Genomic DNA, 22,641 nt, shown 5'->3' on the forward strand with positions numbered 1-22,641 from the left:
AATATAACACATTAAACAATTCATTTGAAAATTAATTATCTTTGTTCCTAAAAGTTCTTCGGCTCCCCCCACCCTGCAATTTCTCACTGCCCCAGTTTCCTCCTCAGGCCACACAGATGCAGACAGGGTGAACCTGGCCCATAGCAATAACTCTCCTCATTGGGTCTGGCATAGAGTTCCATGGAACACCTTCACCTGCAATGTCAGGGACATTGAGACTAGGTCTTAGGAAGCAGTTTTCCATTTAGTTAAGTATGTGTGATTTGAATTTTAGGAACATGGTTTGGAGTTCTCTCCATTAAATGTTTTAATAACATAATTTCTGGTGCGCAAGTAGTTACAAAACTTCTTCTTTCTCACCCCTGTGTGTAGTGGGAAATTAAGAACAATTTAAAAGGGTCCCACCTTCCCCAAGAACTAGTAATTCAGACCACAAACCCCACTCACACCCCCTGTCAATCAGCCACTGTGGATTTAGGGGAGGAAATAAGAGAAGGACAGGCATCCGAGGGGCTGCTCCGGCTCTGTGCATTTAGTAAGCAATGGGGTGTGGGAAGGAATTAGGGCTACAAGAAAATCTGTCTTACACCTCACTTTCGTCATACTCTTTTTAGGAATCAAGTTGCAAATCACCACTTACCCCTGAGAGCAGGCTTTATTTCAGCAGAATTCCAGCCCTCAGCCACCCTCTGGAGGATCATCAGCCCATGAGTGGCACAGGGGTGCCCAGTGCCCCTGGCTGATTGCAAATCAACAACACCTATTTCATTTGGGGTTCTCAGACCATGGTCCACAGACCCGCAACATCAGCATCAGCTTTCCCTGGGAACTGGTCAGATGTAAATTCTCAGGTCCCACCTCAGACCCACTGAATCAGAAACTCTGGGCATGGGGCTCAGGAATGTGTTTTAACAGGCCTTCCGTGTGATGCTCTGATGGACGCTCAAGTCTGAGAACCTCTGACCTGACAACCCCTGCCCCCAGGTCTACTTGAAGTTAATGTCAGGCATTCTGTGTAGCTCATTAGCAAGGGTAGGTCTCAGAATCTGTTGAGATCTGCTCAAGTATTTCCATGAAAGAGGAAACAGTAAAAAAGAAACTTAATTTTATTTATACAGATAGATGAACAAAAAAAGGCCCAGAGAGGAGGCTGGGGGGTGCCACTTTAAATTTTTTTTAATGTTTTATTTATTTTTGAGAAAGAGAGACAGAGCATGAGCAGGGGAGGGGCAGAGAGAGAGGGAGACACAGAATTCGAAGTGGGCTCCAGGTTCTGCACTGTGAGCACAGAGCCCAACGTGCGGCTAGAACCCATGAACTGTGAGATCATGACCTGAGCCGAAGTTAGATGCTTAAACCAACTGAGCCTGGATGGTGCCACTTTAAATCATGAGGCACAGCAATGGCGTGGCTACTCATATCTTTAGGGGTGAGAGGCTGGCAAGGTCAGCCCTCCAGGAGCCAGCAGCTGACATACAAGGGAGTCAAGAAGGCCCCAGAAGTCCACTGAGCTGTTGGAAAACTCTGGAGTCCTCTTGGTATTGACTCACTTTCCTATGTACCCAATAGAAGCCTGACAGCTGTGCCCCAGCTCCCAGAAGTCTGTGCTGGATTCTGGACAAACAGCCCATCTTACAACGACACTACAGTGGGTGTTTCTTTTCTGTTTTACAAAAGAGGAAACAGAGGAAATTAATTATTCAAGTTCACACAGGTAGTTAAGTGGTGAAGCTGGAGTTCACTCCAGAATGTTGGACTCCAAAACCTCTGGCTTCACCTGCAACATTCTGCCTTCTCTGCTCAGAAGTGATGAGTGGGATTTATAGGTAAGCTCATGGGAGAAGGAAATGCTAAGGCCAGGGAGGAGCCTGGAAGCCACGTGCAGCCCAGCAGCCCAGGCAGCCACTGGGTGGTATTCTTGCCACTTGTCATTCTAGTGGCAAGAATTCATTTACACAAAGAAAAGGTTGGTATATATGTTCACCCAAATCCAAAAGTTAGGAAGGCAAGCAGTTATGTCAGAAAGTTTGAAATGCAGGGCGGCGAGGTGGCTCAGTCGATTAAACGTCCTGTTTCGGCTCAGGTCATGATCTCGCACTGTGTGAGTTTGAGCCCCGTGTCGGGCTCTGTGCTGACACATCAGAGCCTGGAGCCTGATTTGGATTCAGTGTCTCCATCTCTCTCTGCCCCTCCCCCCATGCACGCTCTGTCTCTGTCTCTGTCTGTCTGTCTCTCTCTCTTTCTCTCTCTCTCTCTCTCAAAAATAAATAAACTCAAAAAAAATTAGAAGACCATGGGGGAGGGGAAGGGGGAAAAAGTTACAGAGAGGGAGGGAGGCAAACCATATGAGACTCTCAAATAATGACAATAAACTGAGGGTTGATGGGGATGGGAGAGAGGGGAAAGTGAGTGATGGGCATGGAGGAGGGCACTTGTTGGGATGAGCACTGGGTACTGTATGGAAACCAATTTGACAATAAATTATATTTTAAAAACATCTGAAATGCAATATGGTTACACTGAATGGGTTACAACAAAAATATCATTTAGTTATTTTGGAAGATTGACCTTCCCAGAAAACAGCCCATTTTACGGATAGTGTCAGCTAGATAAATGAAGTACTACTACAATATACTTTTGTTCAAATGCATGGTGAGCTTTTTGAAGGATGGATTTAGCTCTGAATTCTGGACAGGCGAAGACGGTAGCCATTCCTGGTGTCTCGACTGATGGGCTCGAGCGACAACGCAGGCAGCCCAGCCCAAAGTGTTTCTATGGCGGTTTGGGAAGGCAGCAACGTCCCGGGAATGCGCCTTAACCTCCAAAGCTTAACCAAAGCCAAGCAGGTGTATGCACTTTGTTATTATGGTGATTGTTTTAATAAGCAAATTCGCCAACCTTATCTTCTTGAAAAACAGAACGTAATTCTTTTTCTCTGGTTAACAGGGGAATAACTTATGAAAATAATGCCTTACCATACACAGCCAATACTCAAACTGGCGACTAATTAGTACTTGGGCCTCCTGCCTGTTCCTCACATGCCTACAGGCTCTGCCCTTGCAAGAAGGGGTAGAGGTATTCACATGAAACACTAGAGAAGCCAAACCATTCCTATTCTGAGGATGGAAGAAACATTAATTATTCCTTTGAATCCTATTGGGTGAAGCGGGATTTTTTTCTTTCCTTCCCATAACACAACAGGAGAATTATTTCCTAATAAAACTTCCACTAGGCCAGATAGTGTTGATGGAACATAATTTTTAATATGCAGTGGCCTGGAATCTGACAGATATTGGCAGAGTGGGTGCCCCTGTTTTAAAAAGCTGAATGTGGCTGACAGTAATATCACTGCTTCCTTATGTCTATTATAGTCAGTGCAAGGTTAGACAAATACATTCCCACCAGCACAAAATAGCAACCTTCCAAAATGTATGTCAGTGGTGTATTTACAGCCAAATCCAGAAGGAGCTTGTACTTCTTATGCTGTTCCCATTAATGAGACAAATGTCAGCATCCATAAGCTATTTTTTTGTTCCTGCTTATCAAATCTTTCAAAAAATTGATAACTAGTCTTTATAGATTGTGAAAGTCAGATATAACTCTGAATGTATTGCTTTACTGGACCCCTTGGGGTAAACTTATCACCTGGAAACCATTTTACATGGACGATTTGACTTTCATGTGGCGTGTCATAATGCACCCTAGATGGAAATCTAAAATAAAATATCTGGAATACAGCCTTCCTCTTGGTGGAATTTATGATCCCCTCAGTACAATAATTTTGAAAATTGTATCCCTTAAGCTACAAGACTTGATATATTATTAACTGCTTGAATTGAAGAAGCTTTCCAATAGGCTTACGTGCTATCTAGAGGCACGGATTAATTTCTATGGAACCACAAGCTTATCTCAAACTGTTTTTCAGCAGTCTAAACTGCCAGCTTCATCTTCCTTCTAGGATGGAACAGAGTGTCCATTTCATCCAGGATGCCCTGCTTTTAGCAAAGCCCTTCCGGAAGATGAGGACCATGGACCACTAGAGAATTGGCTGTGCTCAGTCAATCACACCCCGGGGAGACTGACATCCACTTGCGGCTCTTATCTTTCTATTTCTTGTGACATTTCTTGTGGTTTGAAGTCTAGTCTGGCCAAACTGAACTGGTGAACAGAGAATGCTGATAGGAGGGAGTCTGGAGGGCACTGTTGTCATGAATTTGGAGAACAACTTTTTTTTCCCTTTCCCTTGAAGGGGCTTATACTGCTGGCGGGAAACTGACAGCTGTCTTCCGCTTGCTCTCCCTGCTCCTCTTCTCTTACCACAGACACTGGGCCTTGAAACTCAACAACGACCAGGTACATAGGAATCATTAGACTATCCAAGGGCAGAGAGGGCCAGGAATCTTTTCTGCAGGGCTTGTTCTGATAAGACTCGTTTTCTCTTTATCCACGCCAAAGGTCAGTTGGGAATGCATTTAATTATATACGTTATGGTCAATTCCATATACTGTAAAGATATTACCAATTGTCCTGATATAAGGACAGCTTCCACGAACACTTTTCTAAGAACACCAAAGGGCTTGAGAGCACATCGTACTTGAAACCAGTGTGGCCTATGGCCGTAGGTACTAGGAAAACATGGAAATATTTATGATCAGTCACTCCACAAGGAGACTTGAAATTCCCTGCAATTTCACAGCCCGTGTGTGAAAGAAATAGAGGTTTTCCCCCAATTGGACAATCCTAAACAACAATCTTTACATGACATTTCTGTAGCAAGTTGTGGAAATTATATAAACTTTTAAAAACTAGCATTAATAAAAAAATCCTTTTTTTATTAGCCATGTTAGAGGTAGTCAATCATAGGGAAAAGCATTGAGGTGTGTAGCCAGCTAATCGATCAAAGTAGGTTAGTTTTGTGGCTTTTGTGAAGTTTGTAATTTGTTGTGATTTTAGTTTATAATTTTGTTGTGATTTTTTCTCAATCTAATTAATATTCATATTTACCCAATTTTGTATTAATAATTTTGTCTTCTTTTAAATTTTTTAAAATGTTTACTTATTTTTGAGAGAGACAGAGCAGGGGAGGGGCAGAGAGACAGGGAAACACAGAAACCGAAGCAGGCTCCAGGTTCGGAGCCATCAGTACAGAGCCTGATGTGGGACTCAAACCCATGAACCATGAGATCATGACCTGAGCCAAAATCTGGCGCTTAACTGACTGAGCCACCCAGGAGCCCCAGTAATTTTATATTCTTTTAAAGAGAGCCCTCCAAATGGTATAAGCTTCAGGCCCCACAATTACTGGCTCCACCCATGGGTGGTTTAATCACACTTCTCTGATAATCCGATGCCTAACTGTGGATAATATACCTTCTGTGTGTGTAGTCTGATCAGTGACCAGGACTAAACTTTCTAGAATTTTGAGTTTTAAAATCTTTCTTGAAGCTAAAGCATCCTATGTATCTCCACAAATTATTTTAACAGAATATATTGAATACATCAGCAAATTGACATTGGGATTTTTTTTCAAGTTAGCATAATAGAGTTCTGTAAAGTCTCTACAGTTCTCTATGAAACATAAACACTTATGGTGAGTTTCCAAATTTCTCTTGTTCCTTGATAGCTATTTAATTACTTATTAGTCATCTTAATCATCTATTTTAGAAAGTGTGTATATACCAAGGACTTTATTCATCTAGTAAATGTTCACATGTAGGGTTTAGAAATATGTTGAGAATTAGCTACCAGACTTATTTAATACACAATTAAATGATCAAATACCGATCAATAGGAATCAAATCTGTTACTTAAAGTTACTATTTTTTTATGAGCAAATCTAAAGTTAACACTTAAGTGATCATCATTTACAGGAAAATGTCCTCCCTGAGGAAGCTGTGGGCTGGTTGGCAAGGTTAAGGTAGTATTGTGCATTTCTATGCCCTTCCCAGCAGCCAAAGTGCCACAAGCAATTTCTAAACAAGTTCTGTTTTGCAGGTGGGAAAGGAGCCAAAAGCACCCTGATTGATGCAGGGCCAAAATTTGGGGCATATGTGAGAGAAACCCATCTACTTCCTCCAGGCAGCATCGAGGACACTTGCCTGGGAGCAGTGCAGATGACTCCAGGATGTGTTTTCTGCCAGCTGTGAACTCCAAGCCACAGGCCATGGTGCAAAGAAACAACGGTGGGCACTTGGCAAATGTGTGGGCTTTTCTGGGCTCCAGTAATTTCCCACTCATCTTATAGCCAGGCTGTTGGAAAACTTCTTAGAATATAAAAACTGGAGCCTCCTTTGGCCTTTCGAAACAAAGGTTGGCCCTGCCGCGGACAGACTAAAATTAGAGAAAGCACCACACAGCCTCTTCCCTGGGCACACATCCCTCTTTGTTAGCTGCACGGAAAACCCAAGTTTGCAGTTGGTAACTTTAGTTGTCACGGAGCCTTTGCATTTGTAGAGCATTTAGCTTATTGACCTAAATGTTCTCATGTTTAGGGGGGAAAAAAGTAGTTTAATTAATTCACAATAAAAATCCTCCATTTCATAGAAGATAAAACTCATAGAACCCAAACAGAATTGAATGTGTGATATGTTGCAGTCATCAGCATGCAGCAGCCTTAAAAATTACAATATCTGACCTTAATATGTGCGAATCTATCAGGATTCCATTGTCGACATGTATATTTTTCAATATTCTTCTCTGAGCTGAAATCATGTCATTTATATGCAAATGACCACATCTTCAGCAGCTGCTGCTTCTCCGTTGAAGCCGAGGGACTTATTTGCACTTAATAAAGCCTCATAAATAGGTTTTGCCTCTAAAAGCGTGGGGGAGCAGGAAATCCATCGTAGCCTTTTACAGTTACAAGCTTCTTTTTGTTTTGAAAGCTAGTGGCCACCCCTAAAAAGGATGGTTCTCAGTTGCCAAAGAAACACGAGATCCTCACCCAGCCAGTTCTCCGCCTTCCCTCCTTAGAATACAAATCTTCTATCCTTCCTGGGGCCTTCTACCATTGAAGCTGTAGGCAACGTCCCATCTCCAGCAGGGGCTGTGATTTAATCCAGACTTCAGTGCAAGGAGGGCTGCCCTGTGAGCAGAGCCTCTTGCTAGGCAGTCAGAGCAGGTGTCCAGCTGGGGGAAGACTCTCTCAGGCTCCCTCAGGCTGTACTGTCTGAGGGGAGGTGGAGGCAGAGAACTCTCGGGCCAGCAGAGAGGAATTTTTCCTTTTAGAAGTTATGAGCTTCCCACACTACATAGACAAGGGGCAACATTTGGGGACTGTGTGTACACTCTGATGGCCCAATCAAACAGTGTTAAGATGACATTAAAAAACCCTTCATTCATGTGATTAGCACACAGTAGCTCTTCTTTCCCCTCTCACTACCATCTTCCTAGCTGGCCATTCTTTTTCAACAGAACTGGATGAAAAAGGAGGATTGTATGCATTTGGTATGATTTCCACCATTTTTTACTAATGCTCCTATAAAACCACCGAGGCTTCAAATTTAGGGTCAACAGAAACATTTCATTTACCACTTAAGACCATTTAAGACAGGCTGAAGGAGAAGGAGGAGGAGGAGGAGGAGGAGGAGGAGGAAGAGGAGGAGGAGGAGGAGGAGGAGGAGGAGGAGGAGGAGGAGGAGAAGAAGAAGAAGAAGAAGAAGAAGAAGAAGAAGAAGAAGAAGAAGGAGAAGGAGGAGGAGGAGGAGGGATAATTGTCTCCTGCTGTTAGATGCTAAGACAAACCTGAGGCACACATGAAAAATAAATAATGATGGGAAGCAGGGTCATTTATTTTTAAAGCACTGTGTTGCTGATTTGGTAATAATGACCTATTATCCTTGTCAGAGTAATAAACTGTTCCTGGAGCTTCATTTCTGGTGTGTGACCAACTGGTATAGTAGAGATGATTATACTGTCTGATAATATGTATAATCATCAAAGACACTGGTTGACAATACTATCATTAAATTGTCACCAGCTTGGCAAAGAGACAAACATTGCTACCACATTGACCTATCAGAGGTTTATAACTGCAATGACATCCTACCATGATTTTTTCATAGTTTATTGTCAAGTTGGTTTCCATATATCACCCAGTGCTCATCCCAACAAGTGCCCTCCTCCATGCCCATCACCCCCCTTCCCCTCTCCCCCACCCCCATCAACCCTCAGTTTGTTCTCAGTATTTCAGAGTCTTTTATGGTTTGCCTCCCTTCCTCTCCTTAACTATTTTCCCCCTTCCCCTCCCCCATGGTTTTCTGTTAAGTTTCTCCTGTTCCACATGAGCAAAAACATATGGAATCTGGTCTTCTCTGCCTGACTTACTTCACTTAGCATAACACCCTTGACTTCTGTCCACGTTGCTACAAATGGCCAGATTTCATTCTTTCTCATTCCTCCCATGATATTAATGCAGATAACTAAAATCATACCCACACCCTCAGAATCCAGCCAATAGGAGCGACATGTGGCAGGGGAGGAGTCAAAAGGGGGAGATACCTTGCTTTTGATATATTTAAGATTTTACGTTGGTTTACTTTTTTAAAAAATATGTGATAAAATACATTTAACATAAAACTTACCATCTTAACCATTTTTAAGAGCACAATTCAGTGTTAGATATATTTATATAGCTGTGCAACCATCACAACATCCATCTCCAGAATCTTCATCTTGCACAGCTGAAACTTTGTACCCATTAGATAGTAACTCCCCGTTCCCCTTACCGCTCCAGACTCCAGAAATAACCATTCTACTTTTTGTGTCTACTCTAGGTGCCTCGGGTGTGGAGTCACATAGTGCTTGTCCTTTTGTGACTGATAAAATGTCCTCAAGGTTCATCCATGTTGTAAGAGGTGTCAGAATTTCCTTCCTTGTATGATATATCACATTTAAAATCCATCCATCCACTGATAGATACCTGGGTTGCTTTTATTTCTTGGCTATTGTGAGTAATACTGCTACAGACATGGATAAACAAATAGCTCTTTGAAATTCTGCTTTACATTCTTTGGGTTGTATACCAAGTAGAATTGCTGCATCATATGGTAATTTCATTTTTATTTTTTGAGGTATCTTCATACTGTTTTCAATAGCAGCTGCACCATTTAAGATTCCTACCAACAGTATGCAAGGATTCTAATTTCTCCACATTCTTATTCACCATTTATTTTGTTTTTTTTTTTTTATAGTAGTCATTCTCATACATGTAAGGTGGTACACATTGGTTTACTTTTTAATACAATGATGTAAAAGAATAAGTGTTTATGATGTTATGAAAATTTTCTCATTTCGAATTATTTATTTATTTAATGAGAAATTAGATACTAATTTGCCAAGTATATTTACAGCTACAGTAGAGTGTGATTTAGAAGCTTCTCTGGCACCTGTATTACATATTTTTTAATAGAAACTTGTCCCCCCCAAATTATTTGTATGCTTAATTATATATCTCATACACATATAGTGAAGTTTTATGATTTATGTATTTTATAATTTATATATATATATGAATATATATGCCCTATCCAAACCGGTCCCATCCAAATTTAGTGGAATTTCTTCAATAAATTTCTGTCAAGTATTTGTCTTCTCTGTGTTTCAACATTATCAGGGATGGAAGAAAAGCCATATGGTTGTCTTATACTCAGCTTGTTTTTGAATAAAAACTTTATTTTTTAAAGATTTTATTGTTAAGTGATCTCTACACACAATGCAGAGTTTGAATGCACAACCCTTAAATCAAGACACACCCTACCAAATGAGCCAGCCAGGTGCCCCTTGAATAAAAGTTTTTAAAAAATAACTCAAAATAACCCCATTCCCTACTTATAGGATTTGACGTTAGACTAAAGTAAAAGACTTAGAATTTTGTGGGCAAATTGCACATTGTTATATTTAGTCTGTTGTTTTGGCCCTATGAGAATCTTTTGAATCCAAATTTTACAACTTAGCATTCTTCCACTAACCAGCATGCTGCAAATGTTAACATAAAAGTCATTAGTGAAAACGTCAAAGAATTTAGGACTGAGGGGCCAATCTCTAAGTTAGTCCTCCTGGAAATCTTGCAGTGGAGTTATATTTCTTAAGTAGCACTGTTAGGATTATTCAACAAGTTAGAAGTCTTCCTACCTGTAACAACCAGCGCAGTTCTTTCATAAAGATATCATGAGATTCTTGGTCAGGCTGAAATACCAATACTCTTGGTCTATAAAAATTCCTCTGATTTTCAGTATATGTCCCTTTAGAAAAAGAAAAATGCATTTAGGTTGGCACGACCTTACTGAACCTATACTATTCCTGGAGATCACTATTTACCTTGGAAACAGGCGAAATATCTTTCATATAATTAGTTCTAGGTTTATTAACTAATCATTCACATACTTTTCACAATTTCTTATTTTCACAACTTTTTAAATGTTTTTTATTTCTAGGAGAGAGAGAGAGAGAGAGAGAGAGAGAGACAGCGTGAACAGGGGAGGGTCAGAGAGAGAGGGAGTTACAGACTCTGAAACAGGCTCCAGGCTCTGAGCTGGCAGCCAGCACAGAGCCCGACGCGGGGCTCGAAACCACGAACCGCGAGATCACGACCTAAGCGAAAGTCGGACGCTTAACCAACTAAGCCACCCAGGCGCCCCTTATTTTCACAATTTCTTAAAGATTTCTGATGTCATTTCAACTATGTAGTCTATAAAAATAATAATGATACAATGCGTAGCCACTGTGCATCAAGTATTTATAACGTGCCAGGGGCTGGGTAAAGTACTCTATGTTGAACTGTTTCCCTCCCCTATGAGGTAGAGTATTATCCCAAATTTAGAGGGGGAAGAAACTGAAATTTGGAACTGTTGAGTAACTTGCCAGGAGAATAGAGTAGATGCTAGATGTATCCGACCCCAAAGCCTATTTTCTCAATCTATTATATTACCTTCCCTTGGGATGCAATGGTTCAGATGTGGAATCTTGGACAAGTTGGGGCTCCACTTCTTTTTGATAACATTTGTTCCACCCTTTCCAGTCAATCTTCCAGTCTTCTTACCCAGAAAAAAAAATATGGTAAAAGAGGAGCAGAGAAGTTCTTTTCCTCACTGTTCCTATATGTTAGCTTAGCATCATTATTTTCAAGCTGGGGCTTTTCCTTTCCCAGAATTCATCCTGCTCTAAATTTTTAATTTTCTTTAGCATTTTTACCTGTTTCTGAACATTAGCTTTCTCCTAAGGCTTGAGTTACTACAGGACCTTGGGTATGTGCCATCCTGTTCACAATTCACTCTTGTTCGTCAGTAAGTTTGCTATCCAACCTAAATGGTTTCACTGGATTCCTCCAGCTTTTCTTCCTCATTGGGTCCAACACGATGGTCAGAATCAAAATGTGCACATACTCATTTTTTTTTTATTGTTTGTCTTTCTCTAATGGAGTACTATCATGCCATCAGTTAACAGGCCTTTCCATCAGGCCCATAAGAACTAGTGTGCTTCAGAGAAAGCCAAGCTTGCACTGCACAACCTGTCCATTCTCTGACTGCATCTGACAACAGAACTTTGCTTGGTGTTGTATGTGATATGTACCTTTCCTCTTGCAGGCTCTACCCACATTCTGAAGAATTTGCTGAGGTGGCATATTCAGAACATCAAGAAAACAACAAATCTGCCATGACTCTGTCTATAGGAAACTTTCCAAGAGTTGCAAGAGTTTTCCAGGGAAGTTCTCATGTGGAGAAGGGACATGGAGTAGTGGTTAACAGCCCAATCCTGCAGTAAGCCTGCTATAGGTGACAGTGGGGACGGTGCCATTTCTTCAGCTCTACTTTCCTCATTTGAGAGTAGGGATAGTAAGCGTTGGATAATAGGATAATGCACATGTAACTTAGTGGATGTAACTGCCCCTTAGCACAGTGGCTGTATATACTATCATTTTTTTCCACGTCCAGAGTAGAGCCCAACATGGGGCTTGAATCTCACAACCCTGAGATCAAGACCTGAGCTGAGACCAAGAGTTGGACACTTAACCGACTGAGCCACCCATGTGCCCCATTTATCATTTTTTAAAATTCTTTGACCCCGTGTAAGATTCTGATCAGCTGCCCAAAGCAGCTCCTATCCATTCTACCCTATTAGCCCAAGGCCATGTCCAGGGCCAGCCACTCCCACTGAAGATGCTTAGCCACTTTATAAAGATTTTGGCCAGAACAGAGGCCAAGTTGATTAAAAGACATTGTTTATAGTTGAAAATCATTTTAGAAAATGTCTGGGGTTTAAAACCCGAGGAAAGGGGGATTAACTCATGAAAGGACTGATTTCTTCCCACACTTAGGAACCCTCGCTAACACTCCATTTCTCTAAAAGGGCTCAGAATACATAGGAACAAAGTGAGCCTGTGATGAATGAAAGGCAAATCATGAGCTTCTGCTGTGTGCTTCTCTGGTTTGCCCGAGCTCTGTATCGGATTATAGGTACAGTTTGGGAAAGTCATTTCAATCCAACTAAAATGACATCAGTGTAGCTCTGTGCCATGGGCCCAATGGTGGCACGTTAGTTTCTCTTGGTGCTATAACAAATTACCACCTACTCTGTGGCTTAACACAACACAAACTTGTTAGTCACAATTCTAGAAGTCAGAAGTCCAAAATTTAATGTCACGGGGCTAAAATCAAGGTTGCCTGATTTTAAAATCCAGAGCTACATTTCTTCTGGAGGCTCTAGGGGAGAATCCATTTCCTTGACTTTTCCAGAAGCTGCCTGCCTTCCTTGACTCATGACCTTTTGTTCCATCATTGAAGCTAGCAATGTAGCATCTTCAAATCTCCCTTTCTCTTTCTCTCTCTCTGGCCTTTGCTTCCATCCTTACATCTCTAACTCTCTGGCTTCCTTCTTTCCTTTATAGGAACCTCGTGAGTACATTGGACCCAACTGGATGGCCCAAGATATTCTCTCCATCTCAAGATCCTTAACTTCACATGTGCAAAGTCCCTTTTGCCATGTAATGTGACATAGTTGCAAATTTGGGGGATTGAAACGTGAACATGCTGGGAGGTTTTATTTTGCCTACCACAGGCGTGTGTTATACATTCTTTCCTCAGTTGTAGGGCCCAGATATTATCAGTCCCAGTTTATATTTGGCAGCCAATACTTCAAATGGAACAAGCTGGCATTCAAAGGAGCTGAAGTTAATCAAATAAAAAGCAGGTATCAGCATGCACTTTATCACATCACCAAGAGAATCAAAACAGATGATAGTAAATTTGACTTCTTGTCATGTTGAATTCTTCTTTCAGTGCTACGTTATCAGAAAGAGGCAGTATTGTTATAATGTAATTTATATAGTGCCTTCCCCTGAGTGACGAACAGAATATTCCTCAGGATCCTCAGAGAATTAGTCTATCTTTTTTTATCCCAGCTCAGCCACTCCAGCAATATAATATGCAGCAATATAATATCTGTGTGCAAGGAATAAATCAGACTCACTAAATTTAAGGATGTTCACTTAAATAAATTCCTTTTGGAGTTCCTTTTTTCCCCCCTTTCATTTGAAAATGTTCTTTGGGTAGTATAGAGCCATTGACCCACATTAGATTAATTAGGTCAATTAGCCTTTATATAGTAATTGCCACTCAGATGGCTTTGAATAATTCCCCTTTAATAAAGATGTGCCTTGAAAAGAGATTATGACTTAAATTCCTGCCACATAGTAGCATTAAGAAAACATGCATTTAGCAAATCTTTCTGCAATATGGCTTTGGGTATAGCAATGATATCAGGTAGAAGAAGCTTAAAGACTTTACCTTGATGAGTTGATTATTCATACTCACACATCGTTAAAAGCCACGTACGTATTTTCCATTTGGACTGCTCTTGGTAGCCCTCAATGCTGAGCCTAATTCAGAGCAACTCCTTTTCTTCTTCCAAACTGTCAATATTAATTTCCACATTTCCAAACTCACAGTGGCCCTAGCACCTAATCTTGGACTCTCACCAGCAATCCAGACTCTCTGAAACTCTTTGCTTTCTGCTTCTCTCCTTCAACATCCCTTTACTTTATCTTAATATGACAATAGCTACCACTTAACGAGTATTTTCTAGGTTCCAGACATTTCATATTCATTATTGCTGTTATTTTGAGTGAACGAACAAGTATTTGTTGAAATATTTGCTCTAGATACTAGAGATACAGCCCAATGGATGTTCTTACCTCTGTGTAGTACCATGAGGAAATGCCAATGAAGTTAGAACCTTCAAAAAAATAATAAAAGTCACTTTAGGAATGAAGTTGAAAAACAGACAACTCACAACTACTTAGAATATAGATCCCACTATCAGTAATTAAAGGCTTTTGACTTTTGACTTCAAGATTCTGATGCATGTACAAGTGCAGAAAAGTTGATGTATTGCTTAAGTGAATCTGTATCCTTTCTGCTTTTCTCTTATAGTTCACTCAATCCCTGATGTATAGGTCAGACCAAAGCAGTGCTAAATAGTCAGCTGTGTAATGACATTAATATGGTTATTAGTCTTTGACCTCCCACTGAACAGAAAGTGCTCTGTAAGTAAATTAATTCTATTGCTGAGATCTGGACATTTGGATGGCCTGGAATATGGAGATAATTTTGTCACTGTTTGTTATACAAGTGTTTTTAGCTTTAAAACCTTATGAGAATCAGAAAGTTTCATATTATGAATGTGAAAATGAATTGACAATTTGTTTCAAGAATTTAAATGGGCATTTCTAGTGTAAGACAAGTAGATAAAGATATATAAGAATGCTAATTGTAACATTAGTCATTTAATAAACTGGAAAAAACCTACATATACATCTATAGGGTTGACATTGAAAGGTTATGCAGATCCACACACATACTACATTAAAAATGATTTATATCAACAGATTTATAGTATACTATTTAATAAGAATAAGATTAAAAGCAGATTATAACCCCACTTTAAAATGTGTATGTGTGCATGTGTACGTATGTGTTATCTGGATGGCTATTTTCCAAAACATGCACTGTAATATTACCAAATAGTGGAACTGAGGGTGATTTTTAATTCTTTGTACTTCTAAATTATCTGAAATTTCTTCTTTTACTATCTTATATTCCCCATTTCCTACCTAGATCACTCAAATCACCCCCCCCCACTAACATCTATTCTAATGCTTTTAAATCTTTTAGTTTGTGTGTATAGTCCTGAAAATATTTTTTGTACAATATTTTAAATTTATCTCATCCTGTTTCTCACATTTTCTACCTAGTACTATGTGTTTCAGATCCATGTTGCTATGTGTACAAGTCTATTGCGTGTAACTGCTGAATTATTTTTATAGTATAGTTATTGTAAATAAGCATGTGCTTTCATAATCAGAAACGATCTAATAAAGCTCTTTTTATTAAGAAAGAAGAAAAAGAAAACAATCTTTTTTCTAACATAAAAGCATGAAGCTATAAATGGCTTTACATAATTTTGTCAAGAGAAATATCCCAATGGAGAAATATTTGTTACCCTGGAGATTCTATGTTACTAAACCCTCTACTTTATAAAAAGTGCTTAGATATATGGAACTCTTTTCTATAAATATAGAAAATTTAAAGAGAAAAGAGAATGTTTCTTTCTTTGAAGTCTCTGAAATGCTTGACTTATTTTAGGAGGCAGAAATTTCAAAAGACAAAGTTATTTTGAAACTGAAAAGTAGTGAAATGAACTTATTACAGTGTGTTCTCACCATATATTAAAAATGAAATTAAAATCATTTAAAATAAAAGAAATATGACATTGTAATGCAAACAGAAATTGAAGAAAACCCCAAAAGCACAGGAAATAGTTGGTTGATAGACAGCATAGGAAAATGAAAAGACAATCAGAAGAAGTAATAAAGCCTATTGGGAAAAATCTGAAATTTATATATTGAAAGTTCATAATTTTTAACATAAAAATCTAATAATAATTGCTAATCCCTTTTCTTTCTTTAAACTTTAATTTAAGGATAAAAATAGAACTTCAAGGGTAACTTTATTCAGTCATATTTTTATAAGATAGATAATCAAATACTCTCAGTAAAGGTTTGTGTTTAACTTTCAAACTTTTCTTCAAAACAATATATTCCTAAATGAGAGGTATGAAAAAAAAATCAAATGTAACTATATATTATGGGGAAAAATAGTAAGATGAGAATTATATTCCAAGCAGATATGACTGAAGTACTTACTATAATCCCAGAAAAGGTCACAAGAAGCTGTGTTTCCTCTTTCTTATATAGGCTAGTTTTCACCAATAGCAGCAGGGAAGTTTTATACTATATCATGGGCAAAAATAAAAACAAAAACCCAGTTGCCCTTTTTAAGAGTATTTTGTTAAAAACAGGGCCTCCTTTTTTCCCCCTCTCTTTTCAAAATATTGGATTTTGGAATGAAGTCATTGATCTAGGGAAGATAAATAGACCTCTGAGGCAGGTCAGAAAAGCAAACTCAAGTACAGTAGCTTAAGTGTAGAAACTAAAAAACAAAATAGGGACCTGAAGTTTCAGAGCCAAATGGGAAGAAGAGAGGTCTATTTGTGTCGATAAGTGACCTGCAAAGGGGAAAGGCGCACCTCAATGATCAGAACATCTACAGAGAAGTTCATAATAGAGTTGCTTCTCTGGAAACCAGAGACAGAGACTTCAGGATGTGTCTTGACTAAGAGCCTCCTTGAATTTGCCTTAAATTCTCCAACAGGAAAACTTGGAAGATTGGGAAAAACATGAATATTGATGACTGGATATAACTTTAAAGATGTGGTATGTCAGTATTTCATTCTAGATAGAACAGCAAAATGATTATGCAAAGCATTCTCAAATCACATAAAGGTCAAGCTTTCCAACCTTTGGCAATTTATTTAGCTTTTGCATGTCTAAAATTCATACACAATGAGTGTATTTACCTCATAGGACTACTGAGAGGATTAAATATGTCATCCATGGGACTTAGGGCAAAGTCCAGGACATACACTCAGTAATATTACCTAGTACTGGTAGTAGATATGATAGAAAGTTGTTTTGTTGTTATTGTTGTTGTTGTTGTCATTTAAGAGAAGATATATTTACCATTTGAGGAAAATCTCTACATGATGACTGAGATTCAGATCTGAGTTTCTACACCAGTTGACATTAGTATGTCATAATGTTCTTTAAAAAATTTTTAAAACTGTTTTATTTATTTTTGAGAGAGAGAGACAGCGTGAACAAGGGAAGGTCAGAGAGAGAGGGAGGCACAGAATCCAAAACAGGCTTTAGGCTCTGAGCTGTCAGCACAGAGCCCAACGTGGGGCTCAAACCCACGAACTGTGAGATCATGACCTGAGTTAAAGTCAGACGCTTAACCGACTGAGCCACCCAGGTGCCCCAGTATGTCATAATGTTTTTCATAGATCATATTGAATCTGAAGATGTTATTACTAATGGTATTACAAAATGATACTTCTTTCACAAATCTATATCGATAATATAGCGGGTCCAAGTTTCAGTTCATAAGTTCAAGTATGCAAGAAACGTCAAGTTTTGTTTCTGTTGCAAACCCCCATTCCACCAGATGTTGGAGAAATAATCTCCATCAATGTGGTTTCCCTTCCCCTTATGCTGGGATTGCGTGTATGATCCAGGGGACCATCACCTGTTGTCATCCTCTCTGTGCTACTATCTGATGAGGCACGCATCTTGATCCTGATTGGCAGTCCAACAAGGCTGACAGCTGTGTACTCCTTGTGTTGGACACTAGTTTCTGGAAATTTTGGGAAAGTGGGAAAAGGAATGTGGCACCAAAAGGCCCTACCTTGTCCCTATAGTAGTTTTTGGCTCATGGGAAATGCTTCTGCTGCTCTACATACCCACAGGGACTCTATGAGACTACCTCAATCTCCCTTTTTAATGCTAACCTACCATGCCACCATCTCTACCCTATTGCTTCTGTTCCATCAGCATGGGGGAGTGAGGGAGAGCTCTAGGGTCTTGCCACCTTCTCAAAGTACACAGGAATAGTGACACTCCTTCTGCCCTTAAATTTCTAAAATTACGCAGAGAGGAGTATTCCATTTTCCCCCAAATTTTAACACACGTGACTTTAGAATAAATCCAAGGGAAAACTGAACCCAGTTCTTTTTCAGCATCTGAGCTCTTTTCTTTTCCACTGACTTTTCTCCTTTTCCCCAAATCTAGAGAATCTTCAGTCTTGGGGACCGGAAAAACAAGTTTTAACCCATCAGGTATTTTCAAAGTCTTTTATCTCAAGTTTGGATCTTAGATTTGAAAATTTAAAACTCAAGGATTTGATAACCCTTCTTTGAGAAACATCTGTTTTATAGCCTAGCTGCCTTGATGAAGGAGACAACAGGAAAAAAAGAAAAACAAAATAAAAACAACCAACAACATTGGTTAATAACTCAAAAATACATTAAAGTAGGGAGGGAAGTATGTTTTATCATTCCTATCTAAAACTATTTTAAATTTTAAATACTTTAACTTCCCATAATGAGTAAGACTTCCAACTAAAATATTTTTCTTTCATTAGAAACACGGATTACTTTATACACTGTTGATAAGTGCTCGATTTTGTAATTTCCTTTCAGCCCAAATTGCACATTTTAATTACATACTTATAAGCATGTAAATGATCCTGATTCCAGTCTGTTGGATGCCCAAGACTTGTTTCTTCAGTCCCTTTATTCCCTTCTTCTTCCAGAATCTGCCTGTCAATCTGTTGCCTCCATGATCTCTTGTGTTCCTTTCCAAAGTCACCCCATTCTCTAATTTTTTATAATCCACCATCCAAAAGAATACGTAGCTTTCCTTTTCATGGATCTGAACATGAGGTAACATATGTCGGCATGTTACCTCTGTAAGAAGTCCAAACACTATCGATCTTTTGTAGAGTCTAGAAAACATTTGTTGGTAATATAATTTGATGGTGATGATATTAATTTTTTAAAAACAATAACTTTAGGGGTGCCTAGGTGGCTAACTTGGTTAAGCATTTGACTCTTGATCTCAGCTCAGGTCATGATCTCGCGGCTCATAGGACTGAGCCCTGCGTTTGGTGTCTGCGATGACAGTTTGGAGCCTGCTTGGGATTCTCTCTCTCTCTGCCCCTCTCCTGCTCTCTTTCTCAAAATAAATAAAAGAACATTAAAAAAAAAAAAAACCTTGATAACTTTAAAAGGCCTATGTTTTTGTTGCATTTTGATCATTGTTACCTGGATCATCTATGGGTCCCTTGAAACATGACCTGCTCATATTCATCTTCATAATATAGGTAATATAAAACATCTCTTCAATCACTATGTTTAATGAAAGAACCATAAGATATTGGGTGATTTTCAAACAGTAATGCATAGTAAGACCATTCTAACCTACATATACCATATGTAGTATATGGTATATACTACATATACTACATATACTACATATACTACATATACTAAAATAAATGTGTGCAATATTTTAAAATATTTTAAAAAATGTATATAGAATTGAACTATTTTGGTTCATAGCTAGAAGAGAATTCCTTAATACATTTAAGAAAGAAGAAAGTGAAGTACATTTTACATTTACAATGAAAGATAAAAAGTTTACAGAAATAAGTATGAGGTATAACCTCATTGCTTAGTAATAGGAATTAAAGTATGAAAAGTGTAATACCAACCTGGGTTCAATTCTGGCTCTGCCAAGGATTAGCTGAGAAATTATGGGTAGTAATTTAGCATTTTGGTGGGCTGTTTTCTAGTCCTGTAACTTGAGATTTTTGAATTAGAATCTAAGGTTTTTTTTTTTTTATTGTACCATTCGATTATTTCCCTTATTTAAAAATGTATTAGAGGGATGCCTGGCCACAGTTGGTTAAGCATCCGACTTTGGCTCAGGTCATGATCTCACGGTTCGTGGCTCTGTGCTGACAGCTAGCTCAGAGCCTGGAGCCTGTTTTGGATTCTGTGTCTCCCTCTCTCTCTGACCCTCCCCCATTCATGCTCTGTCTCTCTGTCTCAAAAATAAATAAACTATAAAATTTTTTTTTTAAAGTATCAGATAACAATGGAAAGAAAAAATTAATTTTAAAAGTAAAATAAAACTTTTGTAGTGAATTAGTCAGTAAAAATGATTGTAGTAGTGGGCTTTAGTGCCTTTTCTAGGCAGGGGTAGTCCCAAAGCACATTAAAGGACAGGATCCCAGGGAGAGGAGAGTGTACCAGTGCAGGAGCGAAAGGATTGGATCAGTTGACTGAATCGGTTTGTTCTTGACTTTTCTCTAAAGATTTAAGTATTGAAGCCATTGGAACAATGATTCAGCATCCTCAATATTTTATGAGTTTTTTTGACATTGCCATTAATAATCACCTGCTGGAAGAGTTGTCTTTGAATTTTTTCTGATGTGTTCCCCCAAACATGGGATGAATTTCATTGTCTTTACAAGTGAGAAGAGGTCAAGGAAATTCACTCAGGAGCCATTACAATAGTTTTCTTTTTCACAGCGCGGTCAAAGGTTTTATGGATCAGGTTGTGACTTCAGTGAAGAAAATGGAGGATATTTTGAAGCTGAGAGTTTCTCTGTTAACCACAAGAGAGAATCTCTCTTATCAGTGACAGAGAGAAGGATACAAGAGGCTCATACTGCTTCATAACAACAAAACCAGCTCTCCATTTAGATGGGTTTCATGTTGTTTTGGGTGCAAATGACTTTTCTTCAAGAAGTTGTGTGAAAGGGAAAACGAGAAAACAGATGCAGTAAGCAAACCATTTTTGCTGAGGTAGATACTCCGCTGTGGAGGGCTAATTCTTAAAGTAAAGAAAGAAAAAAAGGCATAAATCCTCCTCCTCCTTCCCCATCCAGTGACTCATATAGCTTAAGAGATTCTCAGTCCTATTCTGATTCTAAAAGTGCTTCTGAAGAGAAATTTAAAAATTTCTTTTTATATTTTCTTTAAAAAAAGAAACACAGGAAATATTCCCAGACCCACATACACATGCACACAAAAAAAGCAAGAAAACCACATCTGGTGAAAACGAGGCTGAAAATCTTAAAGCGTAACGCAAGTGTATTGTTTATCCAGAGGAGTTCCCTCCTAAAAATTGACTCTTAATTAGAAAAAGTGCTCCTAAAGCTGATGACAAAGAAAGAAAGGAAAGAGCAAGAGAGTGAGAAAAAGAGAATCTACCTAACTTCTAGTCTGCTTCATACCGTACGAGACTCTCAGGTACTAGGTCTGGCAAAGAAATTAAAGGAATAAAACCAAAGCATTATCAAACTCCTTCCAGAGCCAGTTCAAGGGATTGTTTCAGTTGTAGTGAGATTACTTCACAGTGGAGGCAAGAGATTCAGAAAGTTCAAAGAATGAGGGTATCCAGTGGTGAAAGATGAATCAAAGGAGCTTGAGTGAGTTAACTAAAACTGAAACAAAAGAAAATCAAAAGAAACCCAGCCGGAGTAAAAGAGAATAATATAACTGACCATAGGCATGTGTCCAAGAGTCCAAACAAAAAGTAAAGAGGAAAAGAAAGTTAAAGACCATAAATCTAACAGCAAGGAGAGAGACATTGGAAGAAATTCAGAAAAAAAGATAATACAAAAACAAGGTGAAGAAAGGTGCCAAATCTAAAAGAGGGAGTAAGAGCAAAGAGAAATCAGGCTTAAGAAAAGCATAATACAAAAAAAGCATAACACAAAGTATAACAGACATGAAGAAAAGAAGATGGGGTCAAGGAGTAAAGTAAGGGATCATGAGAATGTTAACAAAAAAAAAGTCGAAGTCTAAGGCAAAAGATCAGGAAACAGGTAAAATTAAAGAGAAGTTTAGCCAGAAATCAAAGAGCAAGTGAGCATGATCATAATAAAAGTGAGACAAATAATAGATGCACACAGTCTAGAAGGGAACGTGATACAACGAAAGGCAACCAGCTACATGGTCTTCACTCATCCTGGGGCCTCAGCCCCGCTCCCAGTACCTGACTCTCATCAGGAAGGAATTGGGTTCATCAACAAATACACAGAAGGCAGGGTACCCAGTAGGATTCTGAAAACGAAAAGAAACAGCATTTCTTCTCTTCTTTTTCTATAGTTGAGGTGAGGCTGGAATACAGTAAAATGGTCTCATTTTTTCAACAAAAATTAATTCTACCAGCTACAAGAAGATTTGTAAACCAGATGCCATTTCTTAATCATTTAAGAAATGTGACCTGGAGAATCAACTCAATTTTGTCACTCATAAGTGAGGTTCTTTTAAATGACCCCCAACATCAAAGGGATATTATGAGAAACATTTATACAGTATCTTTTTTTTTCTTTTTTTCTTACAAATAGTTTATTGTCAAATTGGTTTCCATATAACATCCAGTGCTCATCCCCACAAGTGCCCTCCTCCATGCCCATCTCCCCCCTCCCCCCCCCCCACATCCATCAGTCCTCAGTTTGTTCTCAGCATTCAAGAGTCTCTCATGGTTTGCCTCTCTCCCTTTCCCCCACCACTTCGCCCCTTCTTCTCCCCCTTGTTCCTCCGTCAAGTTCCCCCTAATCCTCCTATAAGGGCAAACATATGATATTTGTCCTTCTCTGCCTGACTTTTGCTCAGCATAACACCCTCAAGGTCCATCCATGTTGCTACACATGGCCAGATTTCATTCTATCTCAT

The 22,641-nt window shown here is 38.9% G+C and overlaps 1 pseudogene; it reads left to right on the top strand.

Annotated features, from left to right (window-relative positions):
• Positions 1-2,729: 2,729 nt before the first annotated feature.
• Positions 2,730-21,962, top strand: LOC120234553 (annotated as a pseudogene).
• The last annotated feature ends 679 nt before the right edge of the window (positions 21,963-22,641 follow it).

The sequence above is a fragment of the Hyaena hyaena genome, unplaced genomic scaffold (genome assembly GCF_003009895.1).
Source record: "Hyaena hyaena isolate Hyena2069 unplaced genomic scaffold, ASM300989v1 scaffold_111, whole genome shotgun sequence".
NCBI classification, from domain to species: Eukaryota; Metazoa; Chordata; class Mammalia; order Carnivora; family Hyaenidae; genus Hyaena; species Hyaena hyaena.